This window comes from Delphinapterus leucas, chromosome 8 (assembly GCF_059928025.1).
Source record: "Delphinapterus leucas isolate spDelLeu-1000000601 "Yukka" chromosome 8, BTC_Dleu_Yukka2, whole genome shotgun sequence".
Classification (NCBI taxonomy): Eukaryota; Metazoa; Chordata; class Mammalia; order Artiodactyla; family Monodontidae; genus Delphinapterus; species Delphinapterus leucas.
This window is the reverse complement of record NC_143136.1, coordinates 58,447,560-58,464,763: the sequence shown is the minus strand read 5'-3', so window position 1 is coordinate 58,464,763 and position 17,204 is coordinate 58,447,560. Positions and strand designations below refer to the sequence as shown.

The following is a 17,204-nucleotide window of genomic DNA, read 5'->3' as shown; positions in this document are numbered from 1 at the left end:
AAGCTGTGACAAAGCGAGAGAGTGGCATGGACATATATACACTACCAAACGTAAAATGGATAGCTAGTGGGAGGCAGCCGCATAGCACAGGGAGATCAGCTCAGTGCTTTGTGACCACCTAGAGGGGTGGGATAGGGAGGGTGGGAGGGAGGGAGACGCAAGAGGGAAGAGATATGGGAACATATGTATATGTATAACTGATTCACTTTGTTATAAAGCAGAAACTAACACACCATTGTAAAGCAATTATACTCCAATAAAGATGTAAAAAAAAAAAAAGAAAAAATGCCATTTGCAGCAACATGGATGGACCTAGAGATTATCATACTAAGTGAAGTAAGTCAGAGAGAGAAGGACAAATACCACATGCCATCACTTATATCAACACAACACAAATGAACACAAATGAACATATCTAAAATCTAAAATACAACACAAATGAACATATCTACAAAACAGACTCACAGACATAGAGAACAGACTCCCCCAAGGGGGGAGGGGCAGGGGAGGGTTGGATGGGGAGTTTGGTACTAGCAGGTGCAAACTATTATATATAGAATGGATAAACAACAAGGTCCTATCTTATAGCACAGGTAACTATATTCAATATCCTGTAATAAACCATAATGGAAAAGAACATGAACTTTGCTGTACACCCGAAACTAACACAACATTGTAGATCAATGAAACTTCAATTAAAAAAAAAAACAACAGGCTCTGATTACTCCTCACCGTCACCTCTAGTGCTGCCACCCTGGTCCAAGGCACCCTCATCTCTCACCAGAGTACTGGAATAGTCTCTCTCTTCAACTCTTACTCTCCTGTACGGTACTCTCAATACAGTAGCCAGAGGCATCCTTTAAAGAACAAAGCCAGATCATCGTCTCTCCATGGCTCAAAGTGATCCCAAAGCTCCCTCTCACTCTTTCTTTTTTTATGTTTTCAAATTCAGAGCCATAAAATCTCAAAATAATTGTGGCAATATGTTCTAACGTAAACCTTACTCAGCAGGATATTCTTTTTTTTTTTTTTTTACATCTTTATTGGAGTATAATTGCTTTACAATGGTGCGTTAGTTTCTGCTGTATAACAAAGTGAATCAGTTATACATATACATATGTTCCCATATCTCGTCCCTCTTGCGTCTCCCTCCCTCCCACCCTCCCTATCCCTCCCCTCTAGGTGGTCACAAAGCACCGAGCTGATCTCCCAAGCCAGAGTCCTACAAGGGCCTACAAGGCCCTCCAGGACTTCCCCCTACTTCCCTCCTCCTCACTTACTCTGCCTGGTCACACCAGCTCCTCCTTATTCCTTCAATATGTGAGGCTTGCTCCTGCCTCAAGGCCCCTGTGCCTTTTCCCCAGTAACTGCAAGGCGAATTCTCTCACCTCTTCCAAGTCTTCACTCAAATGCCACCTTCTCTGTGACAATCACCCTACCTGCCCCAGTTAAATCCATACACCCACCCTGCCTTGCCACTCTTCCTACCCTGCTGCACTCCTTCCACAGTCCTCGCTACTTTTAACCTTGTCCTATACCACGTGACGTACTATTTTATTAGGGTTATTGTTATTGTCCACATCCCCCACCTAGAATTTAAGATCTACACGGAAGGGGCTTGGTAAATATTTCTGAATTAAGTGAAAATGCCCCCCAAAGGGCAGATAAAAGACCCCATAAGATATCAAGAGTCCAAAAAAGGGCTTGTAATGTCCAACTGCAGGACCCACATATTATATTTCATTTTATTCTTTTTTTCCTTTTTTTTTTTTGCGGTACGCGGGCCTCTCACTGTTGTGGCTTCTCCTGCTGCGGAGCACAGGCTCCAGATGCTCAGGCTCAGCGGCCATGGCTCACGGGCCCAGCCACTCCGCGGCACGTGGGATCCTCCCAGACCGGGGCACGAACCCGTGTCCCCCGCATCGGCAGGCGGACTCTCAACCACTGCGCCATCAGGGAAGCCCCATTTTCTTCTTTTCATAATGCTGTGGCATTTTAAAGAGGAGTGACAAAGAAGTAGGACTGACACTGAGGAAAGGATGCTACTTGCCCAGGAAAGACCCTGTGGAGTGACATTCCCGGGGAGGGGTAGATCACCACACTTCCAGCACAGGGACTTCGCCATAGAGGTCCCCAAATCTCCTTTTTATCTGGGAGTCAGAGGGATCAGACTCAGAATGACCGACCCATCTTACAAATTCACGAGAGGCTCCCCGACACACCAGAATTCACAAATGATGGCATTTCTTTCCAGTGACCATGGCCATTGTCCAGAATGTACTCTTCTGAGACAGTGGTAGCAAGGAAGCTGATTTAATGTTCAGAAGGTGGTTCAGGGGTCTTGGAATCAGGGCTAAGGATGGGTAAGCCTCTTGAAGGCTGTTTAATCTGGGCCACGGTCACTGGAAAGGCTACTTAATCTGGGTCTGATCTTCAGCCACACTGCTCAACGGACAGCCCTCTCAATCCACAGTCATGTCCGCGAGATTGAGGGTCTCTTTTACTGGCCAATCCTGGGCAACTGCTGGGAATTTTTCCTTTCTGGGCTGTCGTCTTCTTTGCTCCAAGGGGACCATCACCGTTCACTGCACACAAACTTTCTCCAGGTAGGACGGATTAGGTGTCTACTGGTAAGGTTACACCCATATTGCTGTGCCACCTTCCAGAAACAGAGGTCACTTGGCTGGAGTTTTGTGAGCTCATAAGCTCCTCAGTCGCTTGGCCTGCCCCTCTTAGGCATGGGTCTGGCCTCTGTAGATCCCAGAGGGGTAGAACATCCAGAGTCCAAGTCCTTGGGAGCTCTCAACATTGCAGCCCGTGCTGGAGCCAGGAGCCAGGAGCCGTGACTGATGTTCACCACTCTCACTAATTAGCTCTTTTGGCCAAGACGAATCACCTAAACTTTCGGGGCCTCAGTTTCCAAATCTAAAAATGAGGGGAGGGTTTCCCTGGTGGCGCAGTGGTTAAGAATCCACCTGCCAATGCAGGGGACACGGGTTCAAGTTCCGGTCCGGGAAGATCCCACATGCCGCGGAACAACTAAGCCCGTGAGCCACAACTACTGAGCCTGTGTGCCACAACTACTCAAGCCCACACGCCTAGAGCCCATGCTCCGCAACAAGAAAAGCCACCGCAATGAGAAGCTCCTGCACTGCAACGAAGAGTAGCCTCCGCTCACCACAACTACAGAAAGCCGATGTGCAGCAACGAAGACCCAATGCAGCCAAAAAAAAATTAATTAAAAAAATAAAAAAAGTAAAAATGAGGGGATTGAACCCTTGAAGATCCCTTCTATTTCTAAAAACCCAGAGTTCTATTTTTTACCTACCTCTTTAAGTTTTAAATAATGACAACAGCATCTGAAACCCTGTTTCCGAAACTTTTCCCAAGGCCAGATGTTCCTGGCACCGAAGTAGGAGAAAAAAATAGTTTTTGAATAACCTAACTATTTTGTCTTTTAGAGCAAATTATCCTCTGGCCTTTTCAATTCCCTTTCCCCTACTGCTACCTCCTTATGAATTCTTAAAAAAAGCTTTAAAAAAGGAAACTATCCACCCTTCCATATTCATCGGGATCTATCTCATAATAACATTATTCCCCCCGCCCTCCCCCCCCAATTATTTTTCCTATGAAAAACCACACAAACGCTTTCATTGTGGCAACTATGCTCATCAGCCTTGATTTGTCCCTGTTTTGCAGGGAAGGGTTTTAAATGCTCTGAGGAAGTGGAACACAAAGGTTAGAGGCAGGGCTGGGGGAGGAAGCAAGCTGTCCGCGCAGGTGAGTTCTGGTCTGTTTTCAGGAGGTGATGGGCAGGAAGGGGGAACGCAAAGGGAAGGAGAGAAAGAGTGAAGGCACATGTTGTTTGCTTTGAAAGAGCTTTTAGGCGAAGCCCCGGTGGCAGCCCATCAAGAATGTTCAGTTGGTTAAATGGCTTCTGGAACTGGGACTTTCCTACGAAGTCACACCACAGTGAGAGGGCGGAGCTGGAACGCCAACTCCTGTCCTTTAGCAGCTCTCTCTGCGCATCTGTCTGCGTAGCAAGCTGGTGAGGTATTGGGCAGCCCCTCTACTGGTCCCACACCCAGTTTCCAGGAGCCAGGATCATTCTACAGGTCTCTAAAGCCTTTAAGGAAGACCACATCTTTCCGTAGCCATCCTGGAAATCAAAGATGCTCCAAACCACCACTTAATAAGTCAGTGATTTATTGAAAGAAGAGCAATTCACTAGCAGACCCTCCAAACGAATCTATAGGTATAATACATGAATAACTGCCTAGCCTGAAGTTAGCAGCATATTCTAAATAATTGTAGGTGCCAGGATATCATCTAATGACTTTTAACTGACGAAGCATATGCCCTAAAGAATTTTTAGGAGGGGTGGGTACATGCATGTGTGCAAACATGTATCCTACTATAAAAAAAAAAGTCTCTGTTTTTAAGTCACACTAGGATTACAAACCAATACAATGAGTGAACCTAAAATATGACATATTATTTAAACACAGGCACAAACAAAAGCAGAAAGCTAGCCTAATTCATACCAGAAAGTATCAAAAACAGACATTCTGGTAAGTATCTAGCTAGTCTGACAGTCTCAAAGCAGTAACTTCGAATCAGTATGGAGAAATTACAATGTTGGTGCTGTATGAATACCTCCGGGTGGAACTGGCGTAGGATGTCATGTACACTAGGAAGAGATGCCTCTGAAGTTTGTCGGTTTGTTGCATCATCACAGGGTTCCGCCTCCAGGACTCATATTTTCCCAGTTTATTCTGTTATTCTTTTCAAGACAAAGCTTTCTCTGTCCTTTCATCAACAAACAAATACATGCTACTGTTCTTGTCATTTCCTGATAGCTTGCTTTTTTGGGGGGGGTGTGGGAGAGGAGAGGAGGGACACTAAGGCTTTTTTTGGGGGGGGGGGTTGAAACAGCACCAACTTTGTAACTGACGAGGAAGTGGAGGGAAATTGAAACGGTAGAGTGAAGAATCAGTCGGGCACACAGGCAATCCCTTCCCTAACCACAATGATACTCCATTTAGAAGTAGCACCTCCAGCAAAAGCAGCCCTACCACAGCACTGTGCCCGCCTGTCCATCACATCTTCCCTACCAGTTCCTTCCTGAAAATCTGAAATCTACACAAATCCCCTGGCCACAGCTCCAGAAGGAGCTGTTCTTCGCTCCTTTTCCTGGGACAGCAGACCAAGTCCTCTTTGGGTCCTTACTACTCAAAGCAAAATACATTTTGCTTGAGGCATTCATGAAGGAAAATGATAATGGTTTCGTAATCTGAGGTGAATTCAAGTCTGTGGGTTTGGAGGGAGGGTGGTATAAGAAGACATAATTACTGGATGATTCTCAGAAAGTATGTTTCTTCTTGCACAGAGTCTAGTTTTAGTCAACAGAATTGAGGATAAGGCTTTCTCCTGACGTTTACATAGCTGAAAAAGTAGAAATTATGGAAGGAATAAAAAGCATTACCCCAAGCTCTTCCCTTTCTTTTCCTTCTCTTCACCTTTGTCAGTTCTCAAAAACCAAACTGCTTATAAGCTGAAAATGACTGAGATTTTGTATAGCACTCCAGAGTTAGGATAAAAATCATACTGTTGGGGAAAAAAACCCATACTATTGAAACTCATGCTGTTTCCCAAGGGTGTAGATCACAGGAGGCAGCTGGTTCCTAGTAGATAATGTGAACATTAGAACCTGCACAAACAATACTTAAAAAATCTACAGTTCCCTAAATATTTAGAATACATAAAGAACCCTTAAAACTCAACAACAAAAAACCAAATAACCTCATTAAAAAATGGGCAAGGGACTTGAACTGACATTTCTCTAAAGAAGATATACAAACAACAACAAGCATATAAGAAGATGCTCAATGTCACTAATTGTTAGAAAAATGCAAATCAAAACTATATCATCTTACAACCATCAGGATGGCTGCTATAAAAAAAAAAAACAGAAAACAACACATTATTAGCTAGGTTGTGGAGCAAATGAAACCCTTGGGCAGTGTTGGTGGGAATGTAAAAGGGTGTAGCTGCTATGGAAAACAGTATGGCAATTCCTCAAAAAATTAAAAATAGAACTACCATATGATCTACCAATACCGCTTTTGTATATATATACAGAAGAATTGAAAGCAGGGTCTCAAAGAGGTATTTGGACACCCATGTTCACAGCAGCATTAGTGACAAAAGCCAAAGGTGGAAGCAATGCAAATGTCATCCACAGATGAATGGATAAAGAAAATGTGGTCTATACGTATAATGGACTATTATTCAGCCTCAAATAGGAAGGAGATTCTGACACACGCTATACCATGGTGAACCCTGAGGACATTATGCAAAGTGAAATAAAGCAGTTACAAGAAGACAAATACTGTATGCTTCCACTTATATGAAGTACCTAGAGTAGTCAATCTCCTAGAAACAGAAAGTAGAATGTGGTTGCCAGGGGCTGGGGGAGGGCAAGTGGAGAATTGTTGTTTCATGGCTACAGAGTTTCCATTTCACAAAATGAAAACGTTCTGGAGTTTTACAACAACGTGAATATATTTAACGCTACTGAACTACACATTTAATAGTTAAGGTGGTAAATTTTATGTGTATTTTACCACAGTTGAAAAAACCAAATCTATGGCTCCCAGTATGCTAGTGATGTTAACAATAACACCTCAGACACACCCAGGAACTTCTCTCTGAGAGGCCCAGAGCGCTGGCCTACAGACGTGCTGATGCCAACTCAAAAAGACGGCCGAGGATAAATTCAACTATATGGTTGCACTCCTCAGAGTTTTATTTTTTCTTTTCTTTTCCTCCACTAACATGAATATTTTGAATATCTCACCATTACACTCCTCTGAAACTCAGGCCACCCAAACATCAGTGGATGCTGAATCTGAAGTGCTACTCTGCATTATCTGGGATTCTGGGGAAAACAGGCCTGCCTGAATGTCAGGGTCCAGGAGAGGAGGGATATGTGAAGTCAACCCCCTTCCTCTTCTTTTTTTTTTTTTAAATTGATATTGTAAATTGGCATTCTGGTGTATAAATCAGGTTCCTCTGTGTTTGCTTAATATGAATTAGTTCCTCAAAGTTGTTTATTAATTAATTTATTTATTTTTGCTGTGTTGGGTCTTCGTTTCTGTGAGAGGGCTTTCTCTAGTTGCGGCAAGCGGGGGCCACTCTTCATCGCGGTGCGTGGGCCTCTCACTGTCGCGGCCTCTCTTGTTGCGGAGCGCAGGCTCCGGACGCGCAGGCTCAGCGGCCATGGTTCACGGGCCTAGTTGCTCCGCGGCATGTGGGATCTTCCCAGACCAGGGCTCGAACCCGTGTCCCCTGCCTTAGCAGGCAGATTCTCAACCACTGCGCCACCAGGGAAGCCCCCTTCCTCTTCTTATTTAGAGAATTCAGTAACATGCCCATGCAGTCCCTCCCCATAAAATTCAGCATCTTTTCTCCAGATAAAAGATGACCACTTCTCTCTTTCTACTTTTGACCTTCACACTGAACTGGCAGTACTTCCTGTGTAAGAATTACACGTGAGATTAATATTCCAGGTGTTCTCCACCATCCAACACGATCTACCACCTTCTGCCATTCTGAGACCTCTTCTTTTTGTCTTTTTTCTTTTCCGGAACCACTTCCAGATTGGGGGATCAAAGGCGCTGCATAATAATGACACTTTATAAACCTTCGCTTGCATCTCAAACACAAAGGAGCACAGTGACGGTAGGAAGCTGGAGAAATGGCTGGGGAGAGAACAGATTCCCCCAGGAGAAAGGGAAACAGCTTTTGGAAGGATGCACTCCAAGAAAAAAGATGTCAGGTCCATCTGGAAAGTATTTAACAAAATAAAAAGCCCTTTTCTGCTATGAGCAGCAGATTAGCAGAATACAAAACTCCCTGAACAACAAACCTCTAGGACCAATTAAAAATCAAAACGAAACCGAAAGAAGAGCTCCTTCTAGGGATGTCCAGCCATGGCTAAGTTGTAAGCCTCTTTCTGGTGCTCAGGAGAGCTCCTGGTGCCATGTGCAAGAGACCTTTCCACTGCAGTGCTCCTCCATGTGTCTCCTCCAGGCATTTATTTGTGCAAAGGGCTCCAAACATCAAATAAAGTCCAATCTCCCCTCCAGCTCCAACCCCCAGTGGAAACGTGGGCTGCCTCAGTCAGAGCTAGTGCAGGGTTTCTGAAACCACTTGGGCTGAGAATTCCAACTTAGAATCCTCCCATAGTCTGTCAGCTTCCTCTCCATCTTCTTGCATAACATGGTAGCAAAACATGAAATAAATGTGGCAATCTGAGGGCATCATCAACAATGATGTTTTTCCTCTTGCCTCACAGTTTTGGTTATTTTGCAGTACTGGGACATAAACAACACACGGGTCCACTAACCCCTCACCCCACTGTCGTTCTGTTTTCCAGCACAGACACTTTGTAGTACACTTTGGAATGAAGAGAAAGAAACAAGAAGCTCCCAAACCTGGGCTCTTCTCTGCCTTTCTCTCCCTGCCTCTGTTAACACGTGAACAGCCACAGAAGAAGGCTAGTTCGTTTTCAAATGGCCCAGAAAAAAGCTCGGCAACCTCTCTGGCTAACCTGTTTTAGTGCTTAACGAGAGCCCAAGAAGGTGGTAACTTCCTTCCTCTCACTCAGATTTGAGACATTTTCCTTTGTCATACAGGTCTGAAAGCAGCAGGCCGTTGTGTAAGAGCGTTTTACTGAACTTCTTTATTAAACTGTCCCTCGAGGACCACAGGATGAATAATCTTGGGCCCTTTAGCTGTTTCTGGGCTCTAATTTCCAATGCTTTAACCATCTCTTGGGCTCTTCTCTAGACTCCTCAAATCTTCCTTTCTAGAGGAAGAACAAGCTGAAGACACAAAGCTCTAGTGACAGACCTCATGGCTTCTATACACCCTGCACATGACAGCCCCAGGCTGTGCTCTGAAACCCTGGGGCAGGGGGGAGGCAGGGGACTTCCTCATCCCACGTTCAAACTGCCCACACCCCTCTACTCCCATTTTCTGTTAATAAAAGAAGGAAAATTGCAAAAAAAAAAAAAAGAACACAGAAAGGAAGAGGGCAGAAAAAAATATATAAAAGAAAAGGGAACTTAAGAATTTATAAAGATACAGGAAATTATTTTAACAGGAAATACAAGCCAAAAGGTTCGTTCTGCCAGGCAAAAAGTGCCTAAAAACAACAAACTTTTGCATGCAGCCTTGCAGCAAGTTTGTCCACACACTACTGCTGCACTTTCTACCGCCCTTTGAGCACCCAGCGTCTGCCTCCAAACACAAAATGATGTGTCCCAATGTACGCTAATAGGTAAACTCGAGGAGAGGCTTAGCTGGATTCCATGAAATAAGTAATTTAATGACCATCTGAAGGTTTGTTTTTTAGGGTACAGAAGTTCTGAATAGGGAAGCGGGAGGTTCTGATAATTTCATTTTCATAATAATGGCTTGCTGCTGGTTCCTCTAATAACGTGGCTACCAGCTACGCCCTGGCTCTTACATCCAAAGCCGGAGCAATTTCTCCACATTGCAAAGAGTTAAAGACGGTTTAAGGAAAGAGAACCAGTTAGGTATTTTAGAATGGCTATGAAAGATTTTTCAGGGGGAGAAAAAAAAGGCACTAACCTGTGTTGTTTTAATCCGCTGAAATGACCCAGGTTCTCAAGTTCCCCCTCTGTCTTCTGGCCAGCTTCCTGTAAGTGCGGCATGTGACATTATACTTCCTTACTGCACCTTCTCTGACTCGTTCAAGGAGCCGTCAGAGGCATGTGATAAGACCATCTCCCTGCCTGCTTCACGCTGGGGTAATCCTGTGTCTGAAGAAATGCTGTGTCCTCGCAGGGGTCCCCAGCTGGCTTCAGGCATCCCTAGGGCTCAGGTAAAGAGGAGAGAAGCAAAGGGGGTGGGGGGCCGGGGACAGTAGTATCCGGGCTCCTGGCTCTTCTGACTCCACAAGGAGGGAGGGGGAGAAAGGGAGAGACAGAGATTCTTGGGCCCCAGGCTGCCCATCTTGGGGTAGGGGCTTCTGAGCTCACTGGGGCTTAGGCGCTGTCCTATCACCAGGACAGGCAGGCCTTGGTGCTACTGCCCTGGGAACTGCTGAGGAAGGGCGGCCGTGGTGCTGCACCCAGGGTGTCCCCAGGATGCTCTCTGGAGGGCACCAGCCCGGAGGAGCACACCCAGGGCCTGGCTCGTGGTTCTGCACCCTGCAGCGACAGGGGCCACTCACCCTGAGTTTCCGGGGACAGTCTCAAGTTCACATCCAGTCTAGCTAGTCCTGCTGACGGACTGTGTGCCCTAATTCTGGGCTCAGCAAACAAAGCCCCAGTACTCCCTGCCTCCCAGGGCTAAATAACTGGCACACACTTCCCCCCTGCTGGTCTCCAAAATATGCCAGCCTTTTGGTTTCCCCTGAAAGGGCTGACTTTGTCTTCCTGTGGGATGGTGGGGGGTTCCTGGTGGCACGTGAGCCCTGGCCACGGGGGACCCTGATGCTGGCCCGGCAGGAGCACCTGGGAGAGGCCTGGAGCGGGGAGGCCTGGTGAAGAGCTGAGGCAGGACCAAGCAAGAAGTCCAGGGCTGCCATTCTAGCTTACTTGTTCCTGTGGTCAGTACCCGCCTCTTTCCTTTTATAATTCCTCTAGCTCTCTGGAGGTCCAACACACTGGAATTTGTGGATGTAGGAAGTGGTACGTGGGAGTAAAACGACGTCCTGGACAGAGGGGAGTATTCTGCAGTTTGTGCAACTTGACTCAGTGCAGAAACCCCAAAGTTGCTTCTATTTGGCTACGCTGGCGCAATTCTTTTTTTAAAAAAATGCTTTTAAAGGCATTTTTCAGTTGTTTTTTAGGAAGGTAACCGTAGACAAGCTCACTGTTCCAAGTCTTGAAAATATTACCCTATAATTCCCTCAAAGAATTTTTCCATGTGAGTTTCTACCGAGTAAGGGAACGAACCCCGGGAGTCAGAACTCTGGAGAACACTAAAACTCTGAAGTCTCACCACATAATTACATTTCTGGCTTTGAAAACATGCATAACTGTTTTTACCATTTTGGCAGTTGATGGCTGGTTTTCTGATTGAACTGTACAGTTAGATTAGCCAGTTGAGTGAGTCAAGATGGCTGAAAGCACGGCATTCGCTTTAAAATAGGAATAATGGTAAAACTTTGCCATCTTGGAAAAACAAAATACTCCATCGATGATAAATAATAATGAGTCCATTTAAATTTATTTAGAAGTGTCACATTCTGGGCTAAGCTGCCAGTTCCATTTTTTTCAACTAAGCAGTTACATATGTTCTGCTTCAGCCGTGCTCTATGTGGAATTTTTAAAGGTCTCAACAAAATGCCTTATAACTTCCTTTTAAACTCTAGAATCTGGCCTCCTGTCCATGAATTTTTTTTTTCTTTCTGTTTAGGCATTAAAAGAATTTTAATAGACTTTATCTTTTAGAACAGTTGTAATTATAGAAAAATCAAGAAGATAGTAGGGTTCCCACACATTCTGTATCCAATCTCCCCACTATTAAAATCTTACATTTAATATGATAGATAATTAAGAAACCCAATATTGACACATTATTATCAACTAAAGGCCATAGGTTATTTAGATTTCCTTAATTTTTTTCCCCAGTGTCCTTCATCTGTTCCAGGATCCCATCCAGGACACCATATTACGTTTAGTCATCAAGTCTCCTTAGACTCCGCTTGGCTGTGACGGTTTCTTAGACTTCCCCTGGTTTTGATGACCTTGACAGTTCTGAGTACTGGTTAGGTATTTTGTAGAATGTCCCACAATTGGGATCTTTCTCATGATACTGGGGTGATGGGCTGTTTGGAGGAAGACCACAGAGGTAAACTGCCATTTTAATCACATCAGATCAAGCACATATACTATCAACATAATTTAACACTGTTGACGTTGGCCTTGATCACCCGAGGTAGTGTTTGTCAGGTTTCTCCACTGGAAGGTCGCTCCTTACCCGCTTCCATACCATACACTTCAGAAGGAAAAGCTTGAGGGTGGAGTATCTATATAAATTACTTTGAATTCTTCTTCACGGGAGATTTATCTCTTCTCCCCATTCAACAATGTTTTCAACCGTTTATTTATATCAGTATGGCCTCACAGGTATTCATTTTATACTTTGGGTTCTAATTCAACACTATTTTACTAATTTTGTTGTTCAAATTGTTCTACCTTTGACTGGTGAGGCCTCTTTCAGTTGGCTCCTGTGCTCCTTTGACATTCTCCCACCAATATTTTGTTTCTTGGTTTCTGTTTTTGAGCATTTCATTATTTTCTGGCACTAAAATATGCTCCACGCTTATCACGTATAGTACCGCCCCAACTGTCCATGGCTTATTTTGTCTTGACAAGAGAATAAAAGAAAATAAATCTATGGGCCTGAGAAAATTTAAATTTGCCTTCAATTGTCATTAGTTCTGCCCCATGTATTAGTGAACATTTTAAAAATTGTTTTTATAAAATTAGTCCTATCCTCTACCAGCAAGAAAACACCAAAACATCAACTGTGTGAAATTCTGCATTTCCTTAATTCCAAGATGCATGTTTGTGTTGATAGTGCTTTTTGCCTTCATATTCTAACATTTCTGGAACCAAAGTATACATTTAATACCATGTCCTTGCCCCCGCCTCCTCACCTGTCATAAAGTTGATGGTGTCTTACAGCTGATGGTGTCTTGGGAATGGAGGAAGTAGAGCAGTCGATTAATTCTTGTTTGGACCGTAGACGTCATTTAACTACTTTCACTGATATTTTTCCCCCACTGAACAAATATTTTGACTAAAGTGGTTTGATGTGTAGCATCTGCAGATTTTTACCTACTCCCAGACACATTCTAACTTTACCTCAAACCACATATGCTCATCAAGCATTAAATTCTCTTCAATTTTTTATGGGTTTACTATCTGATTCCTTTTATGTTTACCATGTCACTTTTTCAAGATCTCAGAATCCATCATCATGCCTGAGGAGCCTAATGCTGACACTAAATGGTTGCAAGAATGATGTCTCACTCTTACAGATGAGGACTAAAAGTGCTTACTGGTCAGAAGCAGATCAGGAAGGGCTCCTTGGTCCCCCCCTTTCCTACTTGGGGAAGCCATCCGATTACATAATGGCAAAACTGGTCATTTCTTTCTCTGTGGCCAGGAACTCATGAACTGCCGCTGCTTTGGGAGTGTCATGCTTTATAGACTTCTTTCTTTTAATGGACAGAGACTCGTTTACCTAATCACCACGGGCATATTTCAAGACAGTCACAGATAAAATGCCCAGTCTTTTCACCCAGGCAGATAGAACTTGGGTACTCTAAACATCATTATGTGTCCTACTCCTGTGTAAAATATACTAAGATACTGACTGTGCCCTAACCATCTCACCAGCATCCAGAAGAGATTGGAAGAGATGCCACACTGACTTCTTTTGGCAGTCCTTACCACATGCACGGAGTTGTCCCTTGGTATCTGCAGGGGATTGGTACCAGGACCCCCCCCCCACACACACACACCAAAATCCACAGATGCTCAAGTCCCTTACAGTCAGCCCTGTGTATCCGAGGTTCCACTTCGGTGGATACAGAGGGCCCAGTGTACTTCAATTCTCACAGCAATCCTTTGAGGTAGGTACTGTGATCCCCACTTCACAGATAAGTAGCCAAGTCAGAGGAGCTAAATAACCACCCAGAGGCCCTTGATAAGTTTGAAGCCAGAGACTCAGAGCCTAATGCTTCTCTTTGCTATAGATGGTTTACCATCTGTAACTCACAAACGGGCACTTTATTGAATACAGTCTTGTTCTCTAATTATTTTTTGCACATGCTTTTCACCTCAGCCAAACCTAAGTGACAGTGAGGACAGGGACAGTGTCTTTTAGCCCATTAACTCAGATTTCCAGCCTCATCCCAGCAGCTTTCCTGTTAACTCTGAACTTTTGCCTAACTGCCAATCAAATTTTTTTTCTTATTGGTAAAAATTCACAATTTTTCTCTTAAAGGTAAATAATTTAACATCATAATTTCCCTCTCCCTACTTTGTTGTTTAATTTTGTTTTTCATTTATTAGCTTCTTAAATTTTAAGCTTATTTTCTTTTCAGTCCTTTAAATAAAAGGCTTAACTTTTTATCTAACTATATTTTTAGTACAATCCCCATAATTCAGTGCACTGTATTTTCATTGTTAATTTTAAAATAGTCTATAGTTGCAGTAGTGATTTCCTTTTTGATCCAAGAATCATTTAAAAGGACCATATCTTAGTTTCCAAGTGCTTGGATGAAGGTAGGGGCAGGAGCCATCTTGTGTAACTTTCAATGCTATGTTATTGTTATATGTCTACTTTTTGGTTAGTTTAAGTTTCTTTGTGGTGTAGTATTTCATCAATTTTTGAAAATGATCCATGGTCTTTTAAAAAAACTGTGTATACTTCCTATTTGTTGAGTTAGGTTAATAATAATAACTATGTTATTCAAATCTTCTGTTCCTACTTAATTTTATTTACTTGATAAAATTCTGAAAGTATTTTGTTAAAGTCTCCCACTATGATTATGGAAAAGTTTATTTACACTTTAAATTTTTTAATTTATTTATATTTTTATTTGCATTATTTTGCTTGTATTTTTAACAAATTTTACTTTAATTCAGTGCTAAATGTTTAGTACATAAAGTTTCATTGTTATTGAATCTTGTTTGATTTATATCTATTCTTTTATGTCTCGTTCAATATTTCTTTTTACATTGAATCCCACACTTTTTAGAATTAATATTACTATCCCTATTTTTGTTTTGTTAGTTAGAATTCACCAACCTATCCCTTTATTTTCTGCCTTTCTGTGTAATTTTGGTATACAAAGATTCCTAAAGACAGCATTTAGCTGGATTATCTTTTTAATCAATCTGAGAGTCACTGATTTTAACATAGGAATTTAACCTAGTCACATTTATTGTTATATGTTTATCTTATGCTTGCTATTTTATCATATGGTTTTCTTCTTACTTTTTTTCCCTCTTTTCTTGACCTTTGCTGATAGACTATGGTTTTCATTATTGTAGCACCCCTAGCTCTGTGTGTCTGTTTTAATATCTAATGGCTTAGAAATCCTACCTATATTTTTTTCTAAAGGTCAAATACATGTGACCTTTCTTGGTGAACATCAGAGAACTGCATAGTAGGACCCTGTTAATTGGTAAGGTGAGTCCATTGCTTTGGGAAATTTAATGGTAGATTCATGTTAGTAGCAATAATAGATTTTGTGTATATATGGGAATGACACTACATAGGTATTAGAAACCCTTCTAAAAGAGTATGTGACCAGATCTCCATTCACTTCCCTTCTCCCTTCCTACAACAAGGACTGGCTAGCTTTCACAAATCTTGTGGATGAGTGTGGGGTAGAGGGGCACTCAAGAACCTAGTGGTTGGGATACAGCCAGGAACATCTTAAGGAATGCTTCTGCAAATTCTGGACTCTGAGACATACATGCACTTTGGAGATCTGTAGAAGTATCTGTAGAAGGGAGGCTGTCAGGGTGAGTTTCCTGCTACTTCACTTCCAGTCTCTACAAGTCATCATCAGCTGAGAAATCTAATCTAGAATTAGGTAAGAGTGCAACAGTAAGATCACAAGAATGTAAACATACTCTCTAAAGAGGTGAAGAATCCAAATGAGAAAATAAATGTTGCTAGACCTGCTTAGGAGGCTAGAATTCTGAGTTGCTTAATGTCTAGTTAAGAAAGCTCAGTAATCAACAAGAATCCACCTTTTTTTTTCCCCTAAAAATGAGGTGGTTTCCACTTTTTTAAAACTTTGATATAGGTGCAGGGGTGATGGAGAAAATTCTGGCCATAAAATACCTATGTATGTGTATTCTTTGTATGTGTTTCTATAAGTGCATGTGTTTGAATAAAGGTTAACATTAAAATTCCATATTTAATTTTTCATGGAGAATCCCAGTGGGAGGGAGGGAATAGGGATAAAGGTGAAGTAACTGTTTGAAGACCTGCCATTAACTCTCAATTTACTGGACTGAGATCCTGGTTTGGATCACAAAGAAGAAGTGATTAAATACCTTAAAAGAGTGTTTCTGTTCTAACATATTTTAAAAATTAATTTAGCCACATAAAATTTTATGAAGTAAATATTTTTTTAAGCATTCTCGTAATACAAAAGGGGAGACTAAGGGATTCCAAGAGTTGAAGGGATTTGTTCAAACAAGTAAATAAGTAATAGAACTGGGATTTAAACCCAAAGCTTCTGACTACAAGTCCAGTGTCATTTCCAACATACACCAAAACTTCTGTTTCAGAGAAAGCTAAACCCATGCACACCACATGCATGTTTTGCAGAGAGAAATTGCAGCAAGGCACACCCTTGGCAGTCAGTGCTTCACCATGTAGGTCAAACAGTCCAGCCGGACCCCAGAGCAATTGTTTCTACACTGACCCTCAGGGGTTTGGGGAGCATTATGTCATGCCAAAGGCTTTCCTCATTAGCAGTCATGCAAAAAGACACTATGCACCACATTTCTGAGCACTTGGAACAGCTAAAAAGAAGATGAAAAGTCAAGAAAGTTCTCTTGATGATGCACCGCACTCTGATACATTTGACTATGCCATTGTAATGTAATCTAAGCCAGAATCATCAAGCACTCTGGCCAGCTGTCTTTAAAGCCAGAGCCCTACCTGACAGAGTCATTCTTTGGCATACTACGGGACCTGAGGCCAACAACCAAACTGGCTGTTTCCAATTTCACACAGTTTAATTCCAAATAACTAGGCCCCTCACTCATCTTTGTTGTTGATCAAAACATTGAAAGCATATGACAAATTCCCTTGTTCAAAAAAAGACTGGCTAGGGGTACACAGAAAGCCTTGACATTCACCCAGGATGAGTTTTAAGAAGCCTCATAAACACAGAACTCCAGAGGTTGTAGACAGTATTGAGAACCAAGACCCTCTCACATATTTCTTGCTATTTTCTTTTAGGCTGAATAGAGAAAAGAAGAATATAAGGCAATCTTACAATTCAGAAGTGAACCAAGGTTACTGGGAGAGATCATGAGTGGGTATTACGCAGATCTGTAGCCCTGATTCAGGATTTGTGTTTTTCTCACACGTATACATAACATGGGACTAAGAGAACAGCTAAC

General features: G+C 42.5%; 1 protein-coding gene across 2 annotated transcripts in view; it reads right to left on the bottom strand.

The window, feature by feature from the left end:
* The window catches only part of WIPF1 (WAS/WASL interacting protein family member 1), a 113,006-nt gene that overhangs the window by 61,159 nt on the left and 34,643 nt on the right, over positions 1-17,204 (bottom strand). Inside the window, exon 1 of one of the 2 annotated variants that reach the window (XM_022570072.3) lies at positions 9,661-10,443. The exons of the other annotated variant lie outside the window; for it this stretch is intronic. The gene's annotated coding sequence lies outside the window, so the exon portion shown is untranslated. Of the gene's footprint in view, positions 1-9,660; positions 10,444-17,204 lie in introns of those variants that run through there. 2 annotated transcript variants of the gene reach the window in all.